General features: G+C 39.8%; 1 pseudogene; it reads right to left on the reverse strand.

Annotated features, from left to right (window-relative positions):
• Positions 1–19584: 19584 nt before the first annotated feature.
• On the reverse strand, positions 19585–20546 carry LOC145007509 (putative pentatricopeptide repeat-containing protein At5g40405 pseudogene; annotated as a pseudogene).
• Positions 20547–20717: the final 171 nt, after the last annotated feature.

The raw sequence follows: 20717 nt of genomic DNA on the forward strand, positions 1-20717 counted from the left end.
AATTATGGTTTTTAGAATTGAGTTTCTAGTTTCTAGGATTAATCTATAATATATATTCCCTCATTTTGTTGTACTAGGCTTCAAGTTGTTTAGCTATAATAGAAGTATAATGCTATAAAAAAATAAAGCAATACAAGTAGAAGTAGAATGCTATAAAAATATAAAGCATTATAAGTAGGGTGATATAATATGAAGAACATGAAAAAAAAAATCCGAAATAAAAACAAATTAGTCATATATTTACTATACATACAATCTAATTCTTGATAATCAAATAGATATGACAATTGATAAGAGTTGGATTACACTGCCAAATCGGAGCTCTCCAGAATTCCCAATATGTCTTAGAAACTTTATAGAGATTGCCAAGAACCATGTCGATGGTAAATGAAAAACATGTTGCTCGTGTAGAGATTGTGTGAATATGTATCGACAAATTGTGACTACGGTTTATGCCCACATACATGATCGTGGATTTCTTCAATCATATCGTATATGGATTCATCACGGGGAGGAATATCCTTCTTCAGATTTAGACAACATTTGGTTTCCTAGAAACCATACTACAACAATAGTTTATAATCATTTTGACATGTATTCTCCCCTGAAATTCGAAAATGTAATAAAAGGGGTCGTGAAAGTAATAATTATGTTTACATAGCCTAAATAAAGACTAAGGAGAGAAGCCCGGAAAAGTTGTCGGAAAAATATTGTTGAACGAGCGCTTCGCCAGAAAGTGAAAAGTAACTCGCTGAAAATTTGGCCCGATCTTCGCCGGAAAAATCGTCGGTGCCGGAAAAAGTGGGGACGATGCTGAAGGAACTGCTGTTAAAGGTTGATGTCAGCGTCGGAGGGTGGCAGGTCCGAGTGTCAGCAAGCAGTGGCAGACGACAACGAATAGTGGAAGACAGCGGCCAGAGTAGCTGTCGGTCATGGTTTTGCATCTGAAACTGGGAGCGAGAGAGATTTAGGAGATATTTGAGTGTGTTTAGAGAGAGACTGACTACAGTATGTCACGTTTGTGGCCAGGCAATGTAGTGTCGGGTCTCGATTTTTGTGTAAAAAAGATGGAGTTCTTTTAAAATACTAGCTCATATTAAATTTTATAAAATATCAAAATGTTGTTGCGAAACGCAGGGTAGCTAGTTAAACAAACTATTTGAAATTCCATTCTAACGATTACGGTTCATGTGTTGTCTGTTCAGTGCCTCGTTTTCTTCGGATAATTGTATCTTTCTCGTACAAGCTCTTTTTTCAATGTTCTTTATATCCTTGGTTTGTAATTACGTGTACTCTTTTTTTAGTGTATCATCTATACATAATAATACTTAATACGTATATCTAATAAAAGCATATTTAACCAATCATTACTTATGTATAATGAAAAATGTTCGTTTATCGACGATCTAAACATATCGAAGATTTTTATGATATCCAATATACATTTCAAAGTGTATTTAGAAGTAATCATGCTTAATCGTAAAGCGATAATAGAACTAAATTTGGCAAATATCTCACCGCATCATTAAGACTCTAAGATATGTGTGTCTGATACTTTGATTTGAATGTTGTTTAAAAGATTAAATATTTTCACTTATTTTGTGTTGGTTTTAGCCATACTCAAAATAGGTGAACTAAGTAGAGTTTGTACGTGTCTTTGATGTTATCAAATTTTGTTTTGACTATGATCAATGTTATAGGGATCAAATTAAAGGTGTGTTGGTTGGAGTCTATAACCAGTGATGGAGATAAAAGGTGAGGGGAAAGGGGAAAAGTGTACAAATCTTATGAACAAGACAAGTGTACTACCATATGCATAATGTTAAGCCTCCTTCTTCATTCTAGGTCATCCCCCACCCTCTAAAACCCTAGAAATCATCCTTAATCATTCATGGTGGCATTTTGAGCTTATGGAGTCCATTTTTGGAGTGTTTGGTCCATTTCCAAGAAGGTGGAGTTTGATGCAAAGATGAGGATCAAGGAGAAGCTTATGGATTTGGGTTTTGTGACTCATTTTCAGCTTGATGAAGGTATAAAGCTTTGAACTTGATCATTGGTGTCTTAGATCTACCATTTATGGGTTTTTGTTCATTTTGGTCCCAAGTATGAGATCTAGTGGCATTGATTTCATTCTAGGAGCTTTGAGTTGCCCCTCTTAGTGTTTATGAGGTTCAAGGTCTATAAATTTGGCACCTTTAGAGTTTAAGACCATCTATGTTGGAGTTTGAGCCATTTCCATGAAAGTAGAATGTTATTTGGTCCTTTTAGGGCATGCAAAGTCACCAAGTTAGCGAGTTTATGGTTTTAGACGTTAGTTGGGACTTAGATCTATGGTTTGGACTTATTGGACCAAGAATTAAGAACTTAATGAGGATCTGGCTTAATGGAGTAGTACGTTGGGCGTACAAGTATGTACGCGTAGCGTACAAGCCAAGCACCCTATACGCTTAGCGTACAACCGAGTACGCCCTACATGCTCAGTCAGATTGTATTTCATGTTTGTGGTCCTCGGGTTGGGCCATTTCTTGGACTAAGTTGATGTGGGACTTTTTGGGCCAATTGGGAACAAGTTTATGAACTAAGGAAATTATTGGGCTTTAGGATGAGGCCCACTAGAAACACTTGGGCCCAATTTGGAAAATTAGGCCATAAGTGGGCCATAATTGGGCCTTGATGATTATGAGATATTAGACTATCGGAATGACAAGTGTTTGGACTAGAATAAATGGTTGGTCCTTAAGGTAAGACCATGTGGACATTTCGGCCCAATTTGGAAAATTGGGCCATATGTTGGGCCATGGTTGATTATTGGGCTTTTGGGCCTTCAGAGTATAAGTTGGGCCTTGGTTTTGAACCAAGCTAGGTTAGGGGTAAAATGGTATATTTACTCCAAGCTAGGTTGGGCCTTGGTTGATTATTAGGCTTTTGGGCATTCATACAAGTGTCTTGATGATTGACAATTCGAGGATCGGTTAGCCAGCAGCCAGAGATTTATTCGTGGGACTTCAGCAGTGAGAGGTGAGTCTCTTCACCATACCAATGGGTCAAAGGCACCAAGTGTAACATCCCAAATTTAAAGACCAAAATTTTGTTTTTAATTAAGTAATTTATAAAACAGTTTACTGAAAGCGTCATCAATATCATATCAAACCCATAAACCTATAAGTCAAATGTCATAAAACATGTCATGGAATAATAATGTTAGAGTATAATCCCAAGAATATCATGGTGCGGTAAATAATGGTGTGATGCGCTGCTATCGAGCCGACTCCTTTCCCTTCGAAGAAGAAGGTCCTAAAACAAAAACTGTAAACCATAAGCACAAAGATTAGTGAGTCCCCCCATCATATCACATACCAAATTATAAACATATTGTTACGCATATTTGGGTGCCCAAACTACCCTACTGAACATACTGGGGTGCTCAACCTACCCCTGCTAGACATACCGGGGTGCCTAACCTACCCCATGTCATGCATATCTGGGTGCCCGACCTACCCTCCGGTGTACCTCAACCGGTTACAGGGACTATTTCACCCCTTACCACTACCACATAGCAACATAACATAAACATACTGTCAGGCATACCGGGGTGCCTGACCTACCCCCTGGGTCCTTTCGACCTGATACAGGGACTTTTCCCCCTTACTACCACCATCACATGACATCATAATAGGCTAGCACATAAAACATAACAAATAGTGTCAAACCTAGATAACTATCACAAAGACAGTTATCTGACATACAACTCCTACTAGTAGGCCGACATTGTGGCCGTAGACCCACTTTTACTGGAAGGCAACTCACATCAATGTCGTGTAGTAACTAAACTGTTCTCGGTGCTAGGATCAACTCTCCTCAAACTCCTACACATACCAGTCTCCTTTAGTTACCTCTTCATATTTATATCCCCATTTAAGGTCAGTCTTGGGTAATGGTCAAAGTCAAAGTTAAAGTCAACGCCCTGGTTGACTCAACTCGCCGAGTTGGTCCATGAACTCGTCGAGTTCTATAATTCAGATTATCTCAAATTCGTGATCTGACTCATCGAGTTACCCTATAACTCGTCGAGTTTCTCCTTATGAACAAATTGGGACTTTCCATTTGAACTCGTCGAGTTCTCCTTCATACAGTCGGGACATTTGCTCACTGACTCAGCAAGTTCATCCTTGGACTCATTGAGTTATTGACCTTTAAGTCGAAAACACGTCTAACTGGCTGAGTCATCTTCTATACTCAACAAGTTTCTAAGTAACATAGAAGGTTGGGGGAACCACGACCCGACTCGCCGAGTCCTAAGAACGACTCGTTGAGTCCCCCATGATCCAAAACTATACAGTCGATTTCAGTCGGGCTTAACGCATCCAAAACATAAATTTGGCCTCCTAGGGTCGATATGACACGTAACGTTTCTAACTTTACGTGTATGCATGGGTTATTTAGCTCAAAAAGCCCTAAAAAGTGATTCCTAGGATGCATGGGACTCCTATGGCCATAAAGTTGGCACCTTTATGCCATGGACTCCCTCAAAGGCTCTGGATCTGAAGTCAATACCCCAAAACATGCTTGCATCCACGAATGGTTCCAAAAATGGATCCTTAAAGCCCTACACTACTCCAAGAAGATATCTAATAGATGAATGGTTAAGGTATAAAATTTATACCTCAAATAAGTTGGAAATGGAACACAACCTCTAGATCTACTTGCTGAATCTTGAACTCCAAAGCTTCTTCTTCCTTCTCAAGCTTCAAAACCACCAAAAACACACAAAAATGGAGAACACTCAAAATGGGTTAGGGTTTCGAATTAGGGTTTCCTGGACTAAGGGAGGCGATGAGGGAGGCCACAATGAGGTGTTAAGGTGTTTAAATAGGGTGAAAACCCTAAAAAATATGGTTTCACTCTGGCATACCTACTCGTTGAGTCGAGGCTCCTCGACTCATCGAGTAGACTTCAAGGCTTGCGTCCAACATATCCAATTCCTACTCAACGAGTTTGGGGCCTCCAACTCGTCGAGTCCCTTAGCAAATATGAAAAATTCTTATTTAAATACATACCAGGAACCTGGAGTTACACCAAGGTCGACCCATTTTGTGATATGTGGTACACTAGTTGATTTAGTGATATGTGGTATACTAGTTGGTTATGTGCTATGTGGTATGCTAGTTGTCTCTGTGATATTTTCCCGAGTAACCATCGGGAGCCCATGGTACTTGGATACCAGACCATGTGGGGGAGTCCATGGCATTCCATGTAAAGACCATGGGGGAGCCCATGGCACTTGGATATCAGACCATGTAGGGGAGCCCATGGCATTACAGGTAAAGACCACGGGGGAGCCCATGGCAATTGGATATCTGACCATGTGGGGAGCCCATGAATTTCCAGGTAAAGACCATGCGAGGAGCCCATGGAATATAGGTTTAAAACCCTTTGGGGAGCCCACGACATCCTGGAGTAAGACCGTGGGGGGACCCCACAACATCCCTATATGTTTATATGCATGACTTATGTGACTGATATGGTTTATGTGATTATGTGGGGTATGATCTGGGGAACTACTAAGCTTCGTGCTTACATTTTTGTTTATGGTTTCAGGTATCATCGGTTTGGAAAGGAAGAGTCTGGCTTGATCGCAGCGCACACACCCGTGTTTTCCGCAATATATGATTTTGGGAAGAACTCTTATAGATGTTTTTAATTAGCAATGTTTTTTGGAATGTTTGGATTAAACGATATCAGTGTTTTAACTATAATAAAAATGAAATTTTTACCCTTGATTTTTGGGTCGTTACACATCACCCATAGAAAAAATATAGGTGGTGATACGACAATATGGATCACAGTCAAGGGATACATAGAACATATATAACAAATAACATAAAGTAGAAATTCTTATATCTGAAAAGGAAATTACATATGTACTAGACTATAGGTGTAGGAACTTGAGAGTACATATACATGCCTCAAATAGTAGGCAATTCTATAAAACTATATTGCAAAACTAAGGAGACTACAATATTATTCCATGAATGTAAATTTTTGACTCTTATTTTCTTGAGAATACATGTGATTCTGAAGAGTGTCAACGTAATGTTGGTAATTTTACGATTTAGAAGTATTTAAATAAAAGTACTTTCAAATAAAAAAATACTTTCTTAATGTATATAAGTGGTTTCCTAGCTTATATGTTATCAGTAAATTAATCACAATTTCAACGTTACAATGAGTCCCAATAACCTAGGTATTGTCTAAGCAATGTCCCTCCCGACTCTTCATTGGACATCATAATAAGTAGATAGTTATCACCAATCGCGACTCGACCATCAAGATTGTAGCTATCAACCATTGATGGGTTTGAGCCATAAGAACTTTCCTATGTGCACATGCAAACCCTATTGCTTGGATCTAGGTTTCTCTAATTGAACATGCTTTGTATCCAAGACTTTGAATCATAGATCTAGTGTAAACAAAAAATTTACAACATATGAAATCAGATCTAGAATAATACCTTGAGTTACTTCCTTGAAAACTTCTTTTCCTTGGAGCTTAGAGTCACAATTGTCACTCATCTAATGGCTTACAAACACCTACTAGCAAGAAGATGATATGAGAGAGAGGGAGAGGTGAGAAATCGGCTCTAGGGTTTCCTCAAAGCATAGAGTGGCAGATTTCTCCTTCCCTAAGGGTCTATTTATACTATGAGCTCCTAGAGATTTACCTTAAACCCTAATTGGATAACTTAGCCTCAAAGAAATCCAAATATCCTTCTAGATAGGGCCTTGGACGATTTCTAGGATATCCATATCCTTAAAATCATCCTTTCCCATATCCATAAGGATTCATAGCCTAAAACACAACTATCACACATTTGACAGTTTATGCCTCTTCATTTAATTAATCTCTTTAAGTCACCAAATTAATTCTTAATTAATTTATGACTTATATTAATCAAACAATATTATTATTCCTTTAATATATTATTCTTATAAAATATTAATAATAATATTTCTTCTCTCTATATAAATCACCTTGTCAAGTTGCTATGGTGAAGGCAACCCAAAACGACCATGGACAACCGCATCAAGTAATTACCAAATATAGTTATAGCCTTAGACACTAATCTAACAACCATATGTGGAGGGTTTCAACCTGTATAGATTTCCACATAATTCTGTCACACCCCCAAACCAAGGATGGTAGAAACGTCCGGGGGTGGAGGACTTCATGTATAGTATCATAACCACAATTGCAATAATAATTTAAGCAAACAGAACCAACATATATATAATTGAAAAAGCTACATCAGTGTATGAGTTACATGTTTCCAAATCAATTACAATATGTTAACAAAAACATGATATGTTGACGCCTTAACGTCCCATCCTCAAAATGCACTTTGGTACCTGTTTAGTGATTAACTGAGAATACAAGTTGTTTGAAAAAGTGTCAACACAAAGGTGGTGAGTTCATAAGTTTTTGTTTTTGAACTTAATAAAAGTCTTTCTCTTGTAAATGTCACGTTTGTTTCAGAAAAATCCGATATTTTCCTTCAAATCTGTGTAATGTAGTCTTATAACCGAAGACAAAAATGTATAAGTAATCTCTCTTGCTAATAGAAAATGATATGTGTTTAAATTGGCATAAACGTGTTTGAATTAAATGAAATTCCCATAAATTCTTATGTTTGTTAATACTTTCTGTGAGTTTATTATAACCATGCTATGACCTAGTTGGCCTGAAACGACGTTCTTCAAGCGTCAGAACTGTTTATGACATTTGTCACCCCAGACCTGCCGGTCTAACTGTTGCATGCAGTTAAGGTGTGGGTTTGTCAAACCCAATATAGATCTATATACAACAATCATGCTCTCCCTCCAGGAGACTCTAGTTACAATACAGGACTTAATGGTAAGTGTGAAGCGAATGACTCACAAAGTCCTTAACGAATTTACATGTAACGTAATGAAAATCCCTTATAGTATAAATGTACAATTCTTGCATGAGTGTGTTATGTATTGTATCATAAACCATACCTATTATAGTTTATCAAAAATGAGAGTAGTAATGGTAACGTACGTAATCTATATTCAGCGTAGTTAGTTCAATTGTTTGAGTAAAATGGATGTACTTTGATTATAATAATCGTGTTGTCCTTTATATTTCATATGTATAGCTATATAAAAATCCATTTCTTTAATGATGCATGTTCATATACCAAGATAAAATATTACTCTTTTGTAATAACATACCCTCACATAAGGGTATACACCTTGCTCAACATGATACAAGGTGATAATAATATGTTAGTATTTTTCTGTTTGTAACAGCTTCGATCACTGTTATTAGAAAATTTATAAAAACTTAATAAAAGGTTCAAATCAAAATCCGTAAATTCTGGGAGTTTGGTTAATGAGTCTAGTTTGTTCATCAAATTTTCCATGATTTTTAATGACCTCCAACTTAAGTGAAAACATCCATAAACACAGCTTGGTCCGGTTTGGTTATTGAAATGATAGGCAGTTTTGCAAAAATCACCATAAATTGTAGAAAAATCGTATGGAGATGTGCAAGTAGTCATTTTAAAGCTAAGAACTTGAAATACTTGAACCTTGTACAGTTTTGAAAAAAAATGTTTTAGTTGACCAAAACAGTCCGTGAATGGAGTCCAACTTTTCTGATGTAAGCTGTTAGAAATATTTAGTTGTGTTCTTGATGATTTGACTTGTATTCTCCCCCTTAAAACATAAGAAAATATGAAAATGTAGGGGTATGAACTCACCTTGAGTGATTTCAGAAGATGGATGATGGAGATATGTAGTATTCCACTCAAGAACACTAAGAGGATGTCTTGAAGGTTTTCGAGAAACTAACATCAAAGTGATGGAGTTTGTGTAAGCCATCAATGATTTTAGTAGAATGAAGTACAATAATCACAAGGAGGATGAATTATACTTACCAAGGGGAGGGTAAATCTTGAAGATCAGCCTTGGAGTCTTGGAATAGTGAGATAAAGTTTGAGAGAAAAGTTGTGTTGTATCTTTGGTGAAATGAGATAAAATGAAAGAAGTGAGGAGAGGGGATGGGTTATTCCAGCTCTAAGAACGTAGGAGAGGCTGATAATTGAGTGGGAAGGACATTGAAGTGACCTAGGTAAGGTGGGGAGGTGTGGCTGGTCATAGAGTGGGTGTGGGGGTGGTTGCTTGTGTCATAAGATAAAGCAAAGTCAACACTCAACCTCCTTGTACTTTACCCACTAAATTTTATTCTTTAAATAAAGATTTCCATGAAAATATTTTTAAATTATGAATATTTAGTGTCTTTTATATTAAAATATGATTTTTGGAGAAAATCCCCCGTTAAAATCACGAAAAACGGGCTCAAAATGTGAAAAATATTGAAAATGGGCCGAAAATGTTAAAATCCCGAAGTCTGGCTGGAGGTTCGACCTTCTGGTCACTGTAACCGAATTTAGAAGAGGGGGATCGAGAGGAGAAGAGAGAGGACCGAGAGGCGAAGGGAGGACCGAGAGGCGGAAAGAGGACCGAGAGGGGAAGAGAGGACCGAAAGTGGAAGAAGGAACCGAGAGAAGGGGAAGGAAGACCAAGACTCGGTCTCTGCTCTTGGCGGGTTCGGCTCTCGGGTGCGGTTCCAGGTCTCAGTTCTCAGGTTTCGGCTACAGGTTTCGGTTTCGGCTGGGACAGCGAGGCTCGGTCTCGGCTGATGGTCTCGGTTCTCAGGTCTCAGCTCCAGGTCTCGGTTTTGGTTGCTTAGGGTTTCGGTTCTTTGCTGCTTTCGGTCCAAAGAGTTCGGCCCTAAGAGGCTTCGGCCCTATAAAGGGTTTTTCAGTTCTTTTAGGGTATTTTACTCGTTTTAACCCCGTTTCAAGCCGTTTTTGACCCGGTTAAGAGTCGGGATGGCCTGAAAGGCTATGAAAAGTTACAGGAACTTTTGAGAGAGATTTAGGAGAGATTTCCCATACTTGGAGAGATTTAGGAGAGATTTGACATTCTTGGAGAGATTTATCATATAAAGAGATATTTGGGAGAGATTTGACATTCTTGGAGAGATTTATCATATAGAGAGATTTGGCATACTTAGAGAGGTTTAGGAGAGATTTGACAATAGAGAGAGAGATAGAGTGAAAACGATTGAGAGAGGTTTCATGTGTGACAATTGTGAGTGTGTGGCTCCGCAACGCAAGGTCCGTGAACTCCGTTAAGCCATGATTTAGGATCTTTCACACTCTCGGTGAGTATGTAACATTGTTTCATCGTTTTTGTTCATTGTTTAGCACTAAGGCTAAGGAAAATTAAACACACGACTTTTTCCAAGTGATGTTTTCTCATTAAAATAGTGGGTTGTACAGTATTTACATATCACAACCCTAATCTACCAGGTTTAATTGAGTTGACCAGTTTGACTTGATGACTTTGATCGACTTAGGCTTGACCCGAAATTGACTATTGTCACAAATTCCCTCATTCACAAAGATTAATAGATATAAGTAAGGGGTCTACTATGTATTACATTTAGGTAAAGAATTAGTCTCATGTAACCATTGAGTGATATGTTCTATAAGTTCATAAGCCCTAACTTGTACAAAAACGTTTCTAGGTGTAAGCCTAACAACGTATATCAAATGCCTAAGTTTTGTAAACATAAGTTCAACCGCATATATCAAATGCATAAGTTTGTAAGCATAAGCATATGTTTTGAAATTAAAACAATAGTGTTATAATCATTTTGACATGTATTCTCCCCTGAAATTCGAAAATCTAATAAAAAGGGTCATGAAACTCATAGTTATGTTTGCATAGGTTTAATAAAGACTAAGGAGAGAAGCCCGAAAAAGTTGTCAGAAGTATAACGACGCTTCACTAGAAATTGAATAGCAACTCGCCAAACATTTGGCCCGATCTTCGCGGAGCTTCGCCGGAAAAATCGACGGTACCGGAAAAAGTGGTGGCGATGCTGACATAACTGCTGTTAAAGGTTGATGTCAGCGTCGAAGGGTGGCAGGCGGTGTCCGAGTGTCGGCAGGAGGTGGCAGACGGTGGCCAGAGACGTTGTTGGTCGCGGTTTTGCTTCAGAAACCGGGAGAGAGAGAGAGATTTAGGAGATATTTCAGTGTATTTGGAGAGATATTGACTACAGTGTGCCATGTTTTTGGCCAGGCAATGCAGTGTCGGGTCCCCATTTTTGAGAAAAAAGATGGAGTTCTTTTAATATACTAGCTTATATTACATTTTATAAAATATCAAAATGTTGTTGCGAAGAGTAGGGTAGCTAGTCAAACAAACTGTTTGACATTCCATTGTTACGATTACGGTTCATGTGTTGTCTGCTCATTGTTTCGTTTTCTTTGGATAATTGTATCTTTCTCATACGAGCTCTTTTTTTCGATGTTCTTTATGTCCGTTCTTCGTAATTACGTGTACTTTTTTTAGTGTATCATCTATACATAATGATACTTAATACATATATCTAATCAAAGCATATGTATCTAATCATTACTTATGTATAATGAAAAATGTTTATATATCGATGATCTAAACATATCGATGATTTTTGTGATATCCCGGAGACATTTCAAAGTGTATAAACTTTATTTGCATCAAAATGAATTATATAGGTTACATTACGTTTAGTACATATGTATTTAAACGTAATCATGCTTAATCGTAAAGCGATAATTGACCTAAATTTGGCAATTATCTCACCCCATCATCAAGACTCTAAGATATATGTGTCTGATACTTTGATTTTAATGTTGTTTAAAAGATTATATATTTTTCACTTATTTTGTGTTGGTTTTGACCATAATCAAAAGAGGTGAACTAAGTAGAGCTTGTATGTGTCTTTGATGTTGTCTAATTTTTGTTTTGACTATGCTTAGTGTTATAGGGATCCAAAGTAAAGGTGTGTTGGTTGGAGTCTATAACTAGTAATGGAGATAGAAGGTGAGGGGAAGGGGGAAAAGTGTACAAGGCTTATGAACTGTAACATTCGGAATTTCAGGTATGATAGTTTGCGATTCAATTTTTAAGGATTTAGGAGGGACTCGGCAAGTCAAAGGTCTGACTCGCCGAGTCACGTCGAGTTCATCACATATATTTAATGAGCAGACTTGACGAGTCCAAGGACAAACTCGCCGAGTAGGTTCTGGGCAGAGAAAACCTAAGTTTCCGGGGTTGGGGCCTATTTAAGGGAACTTATGACCTTAGGTGCGCCTCATACCTCCTGTAAGAAGCCCTAAATCGCTATTGGAGCCAGGAGAGAGTTCTTATGATGAAATAAAGTAATTTGGTGGGTCTTATGGAAGGAAAAGAGCATGACTCAAGGAAGAAACGAGATGAGGGTTGTGGATCTAGCATTTCTTCACGTGGAACTGTTGTAGAAGGTATAAACTTGCATCCTTTTAATCTATTTTGGTTAGATTTCATGATCTTGGGAGTTTTAGGGTTTTACTCCCCTTCTTTTGTGCCTATGAGCTAATTGAGACATGATCTGAGGAGGGAAACCTCAGATATCTGAACCTTGTGAGGTCCTTGAAGACTAGATGCCCCAGTAGTTGTCCAAATGAAGGGTTGATGAGCTAAATCTTTCATGGAGGGCATGTAATGGCATTTTGAAGCAATAACACCATGCATGAACATAAAGATTGAAGCTTTATGTGATTATTAAGCCTTGAGATGATAGATCAATAGTTTAGAGTGATAGATCTTAGTGAAATCATCTGATTAAGAAAAGGGATGGATAGACTCGCCGAGTCCATGAGCCGACTTGACGAGTCGGTTACGATTTTCCTGGTCAAGCTGAATCGCGTACTAACTCAACGAGTTGTGGGGTCAACTCGACGAGTTGATTTGAATCCTCGCGAAACTTCGGAGAAAGTCAGTGGACTCGACGAGTCACAAGGGTGCACTCGCCGAGTCGGGTGAGATTTGGACTGTGGACTCGAGTTTTACTATGGTTTACTTTAGGGTTGGGTCAACCATGTGTAAGTATTGCTAAGGGATGTTTATCCTATGTGTTAAGCGGAAGCTAGGTCGGGATTTTCGAGTCCGAGGCTGTCACTTGGTTGCTTTCACTGTGAGTCTTCTCACTATACTTTACCTAGAGTGGTAATTATGTGTGACCGGAAGGTCTTATGTGCTATAATGAGTATGTGATGTATGCTGTTATATGATATGTATGTGCTATGATATGTTATGGGTAGTATGATGTGGACCGGAAGGCCAATGGTGTATCGGCCGAAAGGTCAAGATGATATGGACCGGAAGGTCTACCAAGATTATGGGACGGAAGTCCCCTGAGATACATTGACCGGAAGTTCTCATAGAGTTATAGCCTTGAGTGTCTAATTGTATGTACGTGGTATTTTGGAGAACTCACTAAGCATGCGTGCTTACCGTGTTATGTGTTATGTGTTTCAGGTTCTTATCAAGATTGAGGGAAGGTGGCGGCTCGATTGTACACACAAAAGAAAAGAGTCATGAATGAGGATCCTGGATATTGATAATTACTTTTGAAAAGTATTTCGAAATACGTTATGACATCGATACTCGATATTTTGTGAATTATTATATGTGACATTGGAAATTTAAAATTGAAAAATTTGTTTGAAAATTTACGATGTTACAAGTTGGTATCAGAGCCATGGTTTGAGGGATTCAAATAAACCTTCGGGCATATCTGAACTCAAACTGAGGATTTGAGAAAAGTTTTCAAAAAGAAACGATTTTCTAAGATAATTAAATGATTTTCAAGAAAGCGGAAAGGAGCAGTGTGTACAATCAGCCAACACCCGAACGATGATTTCCCAAAATACCCTTACGTTATATGTTATGAGATATTATGTGATATGTTATGCATGCTAGAGAGTAGGCTAGGTATTCATATCTAGGACTAGAGTGGCCTGATTTGTGATGCCTTAGCCTAGGCGTTACTGCTGCTATGAGTTACTTCGAGAGTGAGTAAGTAGCATAGAGGAGCTTGTAAGAGGTCTACTGGAAAGTGGCCTGTGGGTGATAATGTAGAGTACTTGTGATCTGGAATCCTAGGAGGAGGACTTGGGGTGAATACTGATGTGGTGTGGAAGGTAGTATAGGGCTCGTACTACTGGAAACACCGGATCAGTGAGCAGTCCAAGTAAGAATCCTTGGGATGCTAAGGAATAAGTAGGGCTGAGTGATAGAATGCAAGTATACTCGAGCGAGTCTCTGATTTCTTTTATGTTGTGAGACGACATGGATGGTACATGACACACACACTGGAGAGCAGCAGTGTTAGCGATGATGAGATTTTCCGTATGATTCATGATGAGGTGGCCGCAGTGATCCAGGAGGCTATTCCGGAGGATTCTAAGTAGTAGATTGAGAGGTGATGTCATGGTTTGAGTACCATGATAAGTAGTAGATCGAGAGGTGATGTCATGGTTCGAGTACCATGATTTGTAGCAGATCGAGAGGTGATGTTATGGTTCGAGTTCCATGATTTGAGGCAGATTGAGAATAGAGAACATGGTTCGAGTACCCTGATTTGTAGTAGATTAAAAGGAGATAACATGGTACGGGTACCATGATTCATAACAAATCGAGAGGTGGCCACACGGTTTGAGTACCATGACATGTGGCGGTTAGTGCTTCTAGTTTTACCAGTTATTCCGTGGTGATTGTCTAGACTGAGATCATATGAGAAAGAGTATGGGGCCAGAAGGCCATGTTGAACAAGTTTTAGTGGAGCATCCCTTGAGAGGGAAATCAAGTTAGCTCCAAGGGATTGTTTGTGAGATGCCAATTGGAGTTGCAAGACTCAGGGATGAGTAAGGATGGTGCATTATGGAAGAATACGGTCTGGGCTGAGCAACCAGCCGATAGTGGAGATCTCACTTTTTGTGACTTGGGTAGTGCTATTTCAGTTTTCTGCAGGTTGCAGTTGAAGGTAAACCATGTCGGGTAGCAAGCATGGTGACCTTTTCACCAGAACATTTGGGCAATATGTTGGCTGCAAGGTATTCTTATACCAAGAAAGAGTCATTAGTGGGACTAAGACGGATGGGAACGAAGAGGTGCTTTGTTTAGATTGGTGTATTGTTATTGTCAGTTTCCGGTGGATGAGATGAGTATACCGGGGCAGTGGCCCTAGTGGTCCACATTGTGTATCGACAATGAGGATGAAGTCTGTGCTTTTAGGATTATTTTCGATTTGGGTAAGCGGGGCGAAAAGTTAGAGTCAAGTATGTGAGAGGGCACTATTCCTGATTGGATTCGGAACAGTGGGGTTCCGGCGGTGTATCCGTCTGAGGCCTCAAAGTGTCTAGAGGCAGTTATGTGGGGAGGATTCTGAGATGCTGTCAGGGACGGGACTTATGGGAATAGTTTGGTTTCCTTGGGGAAGTCCTTGGTAGGATTGCATTATACAGCCAATAGTCAAGTGTGAGATACTTGGTGGGACAGTCTACTGAGTAGGTTGTGGTCGTGCCAAATGGTGATGGTTCAAACCCTGAGTAGGGGAGAACAAGCTTTCCAGTAAGGGGATCGGTGATCTGTTCAAGTGCGGCCAGAGAAATGGTTATGGAAAACTGCGGTACGAGCATGTGAGACCTGAGTTAGAAAAGGAGGAGGCAAGGTGTCGGGCAGGAAAAGATCCGAGTACACGTTTTGGAAAGGATGAGTGGATCCCTGAAAGGTGATCATTGATTGGAGAATTCATTGTGGCCTAGGATTTTCGAAATTTGTGTATGTTGAATTCGAGTGCAATGGGATCGCTGGATTTAGGGTGCAATGGTAGAGATTTGCAAGTGTAGGTATAAATTGTGATCCCTACCCCAGGAACGGCGGCAAATGGTTTGTCAACCAGTTTCAGGAGTGGCCTGAGTAGTTTCGTGTGGGTAGTGATCAGTAGAGAGCGGAGCTTCGGGTTTTCGTCAACGTGTTCTAAGCCTTTGATGATGGATATGTACTTCAAGATTGGGAAGTGGAATACTTCGAGGTTGCAAGTGGTGCAAGAGGAAGATTGGTTGCGAGATTCTGATGAAGCAATGCGGTATCTGAGCATGATGTTGTGAGTATGAGATCACTGATAGAGGCAAGGCATCATGAAGTTTTGTAATGGTGTTCTGAGATATCTGAGTGTGATGTCCCAAGGTTCAAAATATTTCGAGTTTGAGTTAAGAGCTGGCATGTGGTGTAGCGGGTATCTATGGTTCCAGTAGGAGCCCTTTGGCCAAATGATATCAAGTGAGATTATGTAAGAATGTGATTAGTAGCGAAAAGATGGGCCTTGGCATGGCGGCTACCGATGGTAGTAGTGGTGCTTATTTTGGAGGGGTGTGAGTTCACCTATCTATGTTGTGCCACAGAACAAGAGTTAGTGAACGCATTATAGCATCGATTGAGTATGAGATCGTGGGGTGGTAAGAGAAAGTGTTGTGAGACTATAGGGAGCTGTGGCATCCATTGGTTAGTGTGAGAGGGTGCGGTGATACTACGGGGAACCGTAGTATTTACCAGTCAGTGAGAAGCTGTGATGCTACTGCGGGGAGCCGCACTATCCACCAGTCAGCAAGAGGGTGTTGTGGTACTGCGGGGAGCCGTAGTATCCACCAGTCAACGAGATGGTGTGGTGATACTGCGGGAAGACATAGTATTCGCCAAGCATAAAGAGAGAGCGTTGTGGAACTATGAGAAGTCGTAGTCTTCGCTAGTCGAAACATGACACAGAGGAGTTCCTAGGCTTAGGTAGCCTTATCTTTGAGTCTGTAGGAACCTGGTGGTCAGGCCATGGGCAAGACTGGGGTCTCCCTAATGGTTGGGAGTTATCATATTCTGAGTTAAGGTATGGTTATCATAAGCAGAAGGAAATGGAGAAGGGATGTATGCATAAGTTGCGGGTCATGGGTTATGAGTTGAATACTTAATTACGATGAGTGGTTCCAATTTTGATTTTAAGTCAGACTCTCAAGTTTGAGTTGGCCCTAGTGGCGTATCGAGAAGGCGAAATAAGATTCCAGATTTAGTGGTGAGTTGCATCTTGAGAGGCATTGTGCATTATCGAATGTTTTGGACCTGAGTGGGTTAGTTCGTTGGAATGGAAAGGATCTTGAAACGCATGGAGCTAATGGGTAGTAGATGTCAGAGGTCGAGTGTATCAAATTCAGGGGGGAAGTGGTAGTTTTCGTTTGTGGTAAGGCAAACTTCTTGACTTGTGTGTCACAGTGGGCCGAGATGGTTGTGGAGAGAAGGTAGTCAAAGAGACATTGTTGGGTATGTTATGGATAACCTTTAGAGGTTCAGTTGTGGGACCAAGAGTTGACCAACTGCTCAGTGTTGAAAGGGATATCAGGGAGAGAGCTGAGGTACATAGTTGTAGAAGTCGGAAGATTTTGTGGAGCAACATGATTTTCTTCTTGTGCCCAAGGCCGGGGTATTTAGAATTCATTGCTCAGTTGGATTTTGTTGCAGTTATGCGGATGAGTCCTTGGTGTGACGTGACCCTTTCATTTCGGAAATGATCTGGATTGTTTAATATATTTGGTTTAAGTGAGCGGAAACTTCAACTTGTTCTATCAGTCGCAACGAGTGAATCGGAGGGGTAGTAAGTTTTTGGATCTGTTATTCAAGGAGCGAATAACATGGTAAAATCTTGAAGGGGGTGGTCTGGAAGCATGACAGACCACTAGAGTTTTCGGATCCTGGGGAGCCAGTAGTGGGATCGTAGTAGCAGTTGGGTTTGTCCTTTTCTGAGTTTGGGAGTTTGGGATCAGGTATCACTGGAAGATAGTGTGTGGTATGAAATCCTCTTGGGTAGTGCTTCGCGGGCTGTTAGGTATTGATCTGTGAGGTGCTAAAGAACGATTTCAAGGGGGAAATCAAATTAAGTGGGGGAGAATTGTAACATCCGTAATTTCGGGTATGATAGTTTGCAATTTAATTTTTGAGGATTTAGGAGGGACTCGACGAGTCGAAGGTCTGACTCGCCGAGTCACGCCGAGTTGATTATGTAGATTTAATGAGCAGGCTCGACGAGTCGAAGGATAGACTCACCGAGTAGGTTATGGGCAGAGAAAACCTAAGTTTCCGGGGTTGGGGCCTATTTAAGGGAACTTATGACCTTAGGTGTGCCTCATACCTCCTATGAGAAGCCCTAAATTACCATTGGATCCATGAGATAGTTCTTATGATGAAGTCAAGTAATTTGGTGGGTCTTATGGAAGGAAAAGAGCATGATTCAAGCAAGAAACGAGATGGTGGTTGTGGATCTAGCATTTCTTCATGTGGAACTGTTGTAGAAGGTATAAACTTGCATCCTTTTCATCTATTTTGGTTAGATTTCATGATCTTGGTAGTTATAGGGTTTTACTGCATTTCTTTTGTGCCTATGAGATAACTGAGACATGATCTGAGGAGGGAAACCTCAGATCTGAACCTTGTGAGGTCCTTGAAGACTAGATGCCCCAACTTTAGTTGTCCACATGAGGGATGATGAGCTAAATCTTTAATAGAGGGCATGTAATGGCATTTTGAAGCAATAGCATCATGCATGAACGTAAAGATTGAAGCTTTACGTGATTATTGAGCCTTGAGATGATAGATCTATAGTTTAGAGTGATAGATCTGATTGAAATCGTCTGAATGAGAAAAGGGTTGGATAGACTCGTCGAGTCCATGAGACGACTCAACGAGTCGGTTAGGGTTTTTCTGGTCAAGCTGAATCGCGTACTAACTCGGCGAGTTGTGGGGTTAACTCGACGAGTGGATTTGAATCCTCGCGAAACTTCAGAGAAAGTGAGTGGACTCGACGAGTCAAAAGGATGCACTCACCGAATCGGGTCAGATCTAGACTGTAGACTCGAGTTTGACTACAGTTGACTTTAGGGTTGGGTCAACCATGTGTGATGGAAGCCTTGGAGGGGTAAAATGGCCTTTTACCCACTTCAAGAGTTAGACAGAGAAAAATAATACACTTGGATGTGTTTGAGTATGAGTAAGTATTGCTAAGGGATGTTTATCCTATGTGTTAGGTGACAGCTAGGTCGAGATTTCCGAGTGCGAGGCTATCAGTTGGTTGCTTTCAAGGTGAGTCTTCTCACTATACTTTACCTAGAGTGGTAATTATGTGTGACCGAAAGGTTTTATGTGTTATAATGAGTATGTGATGTATGCTGTTATATGATATGTATGTGCTATGATATGTTATGAGTAGTATGATGTGGACCGGAAGGTCAACGGTGTATGGGCTGGAAGGTCAAGATGATATGGACCAGAAGGTCTACCAGGATTATGGGACTAAAGTCCCCTGAGACACATTGACTGTAAGGTATCGTAGAGTTATAGCATTGAGTGGATAATTGTATGCACGTGATATTTTGGGAAAGTCACTAAGCATGTGTGCTTACCGTGTTATGTGTTATGCGTTTCAGGTTATTATCAGGATCGCGGGAAGGTGGCGGCTCGATTTTACACACAAAAGAAAAGAGTCATGAATGAGGATCCTGAATTTTGATAATTACTTTTGAAAACTATTTCGAAATACATAAGACCCACCAAATTACTTGATTTTACACACAAAAGAAAAGAGTCATGAATGCTTCCAACCTTCTTCAACAAGACCCGCTACACTACAAGCCTTTAAGATCGAAAGGAAAGTGACCTCATTTGGTGTGATGTTTTCTTGTTGCATAAGGGTAAAAAGGTCAAGATACTCTTTACCATAACCATGTATCGCTAGTCCTCCCATGGCACCACTCCATGTGTACACATTCTTTTCTTTCATCCCCCCAAAAACATTCATTGCCGTGTTAACAACCCCACACTTTGCGTACATATGGACTAGTGCACTACCAAGAGTTGTGTTGATTTGTAGTTTTTTATACTTTATATATCTATATGCCCGTTGTCCCGCATCTAAAGCACTTAACCGAGTGCATGCAGATAACACATTAACCTTCACACCTTTCATTTCCATTGCGTTAAACAGTTCAAGTCCGTTTAAAGGCTCCCCGAAACGCACGTACCCTGCTTTCATTGCGTTCCAGGCAATCACATCTCGGTCGAGCGTTATTTCAAACTGTTGGCGTGTGAATTTGATATCTCCTAACTTTGCACAGGCGACCACCATTGTTGTCTGAGTTACCAAATCTGGGTTGTTGATGCTAAAAAACATATCTTTTAAGTCCCTAAGAGACCCCATTTCAGCGTACAAATTAATCAACCCGCTTTGAACATGTGGGTCTTGATCCAAGGCGTATTTCAAAGCAGTCCCATGTACAGCAGCAGAATTGATCTAGAACGTAAACAAGTAATTATCAGGTTTATGATTCGATTTTACAATTCTTTTATAGAAATCGAAGCTTTTTTCAGGAGTTGAGCTCTCTTGGAGTAAACTTTGATTAGAGAGTTTAAAGCAAAGACGGAGGGATTTTCACATTGGTCCAATAGTTGAACAGAATAATCGATATTTTGTGGGTGTTTGAGGGCTATTGATGCAGCAAATTTAGATACAAGATTTGGGCCGTTGAGGAAACCATTGACTAGCAATTGTGAGTGAATTTACTTTTTTTTTTGTTTGTCATTAATTTCATAAAAGGAAAACTCTCGATATTATGTGCCAAAATAGCTTACCTAACATATACGAGAATTAATAAACAATTTCTTCTTATCAGAAAGTTGTTTAACGACATTACATGCCTTGGATATCTTCATACCAACCAA

This window comes from Lactuca saligna, chromosome 7 (genome assembly GCF_052625555.1).
Source record: "Lactuca saligna cultivar CGN05327 chromosome 7, ASM5262555v1, whole genome shotgun sequence".
Taxonomy (NCBI): Eukaryota; Viridiplantae; Streptophyta; class Magnoliopsida; order Asterales; family Asteraceae; genus Lactuca; species Lactuca saligna.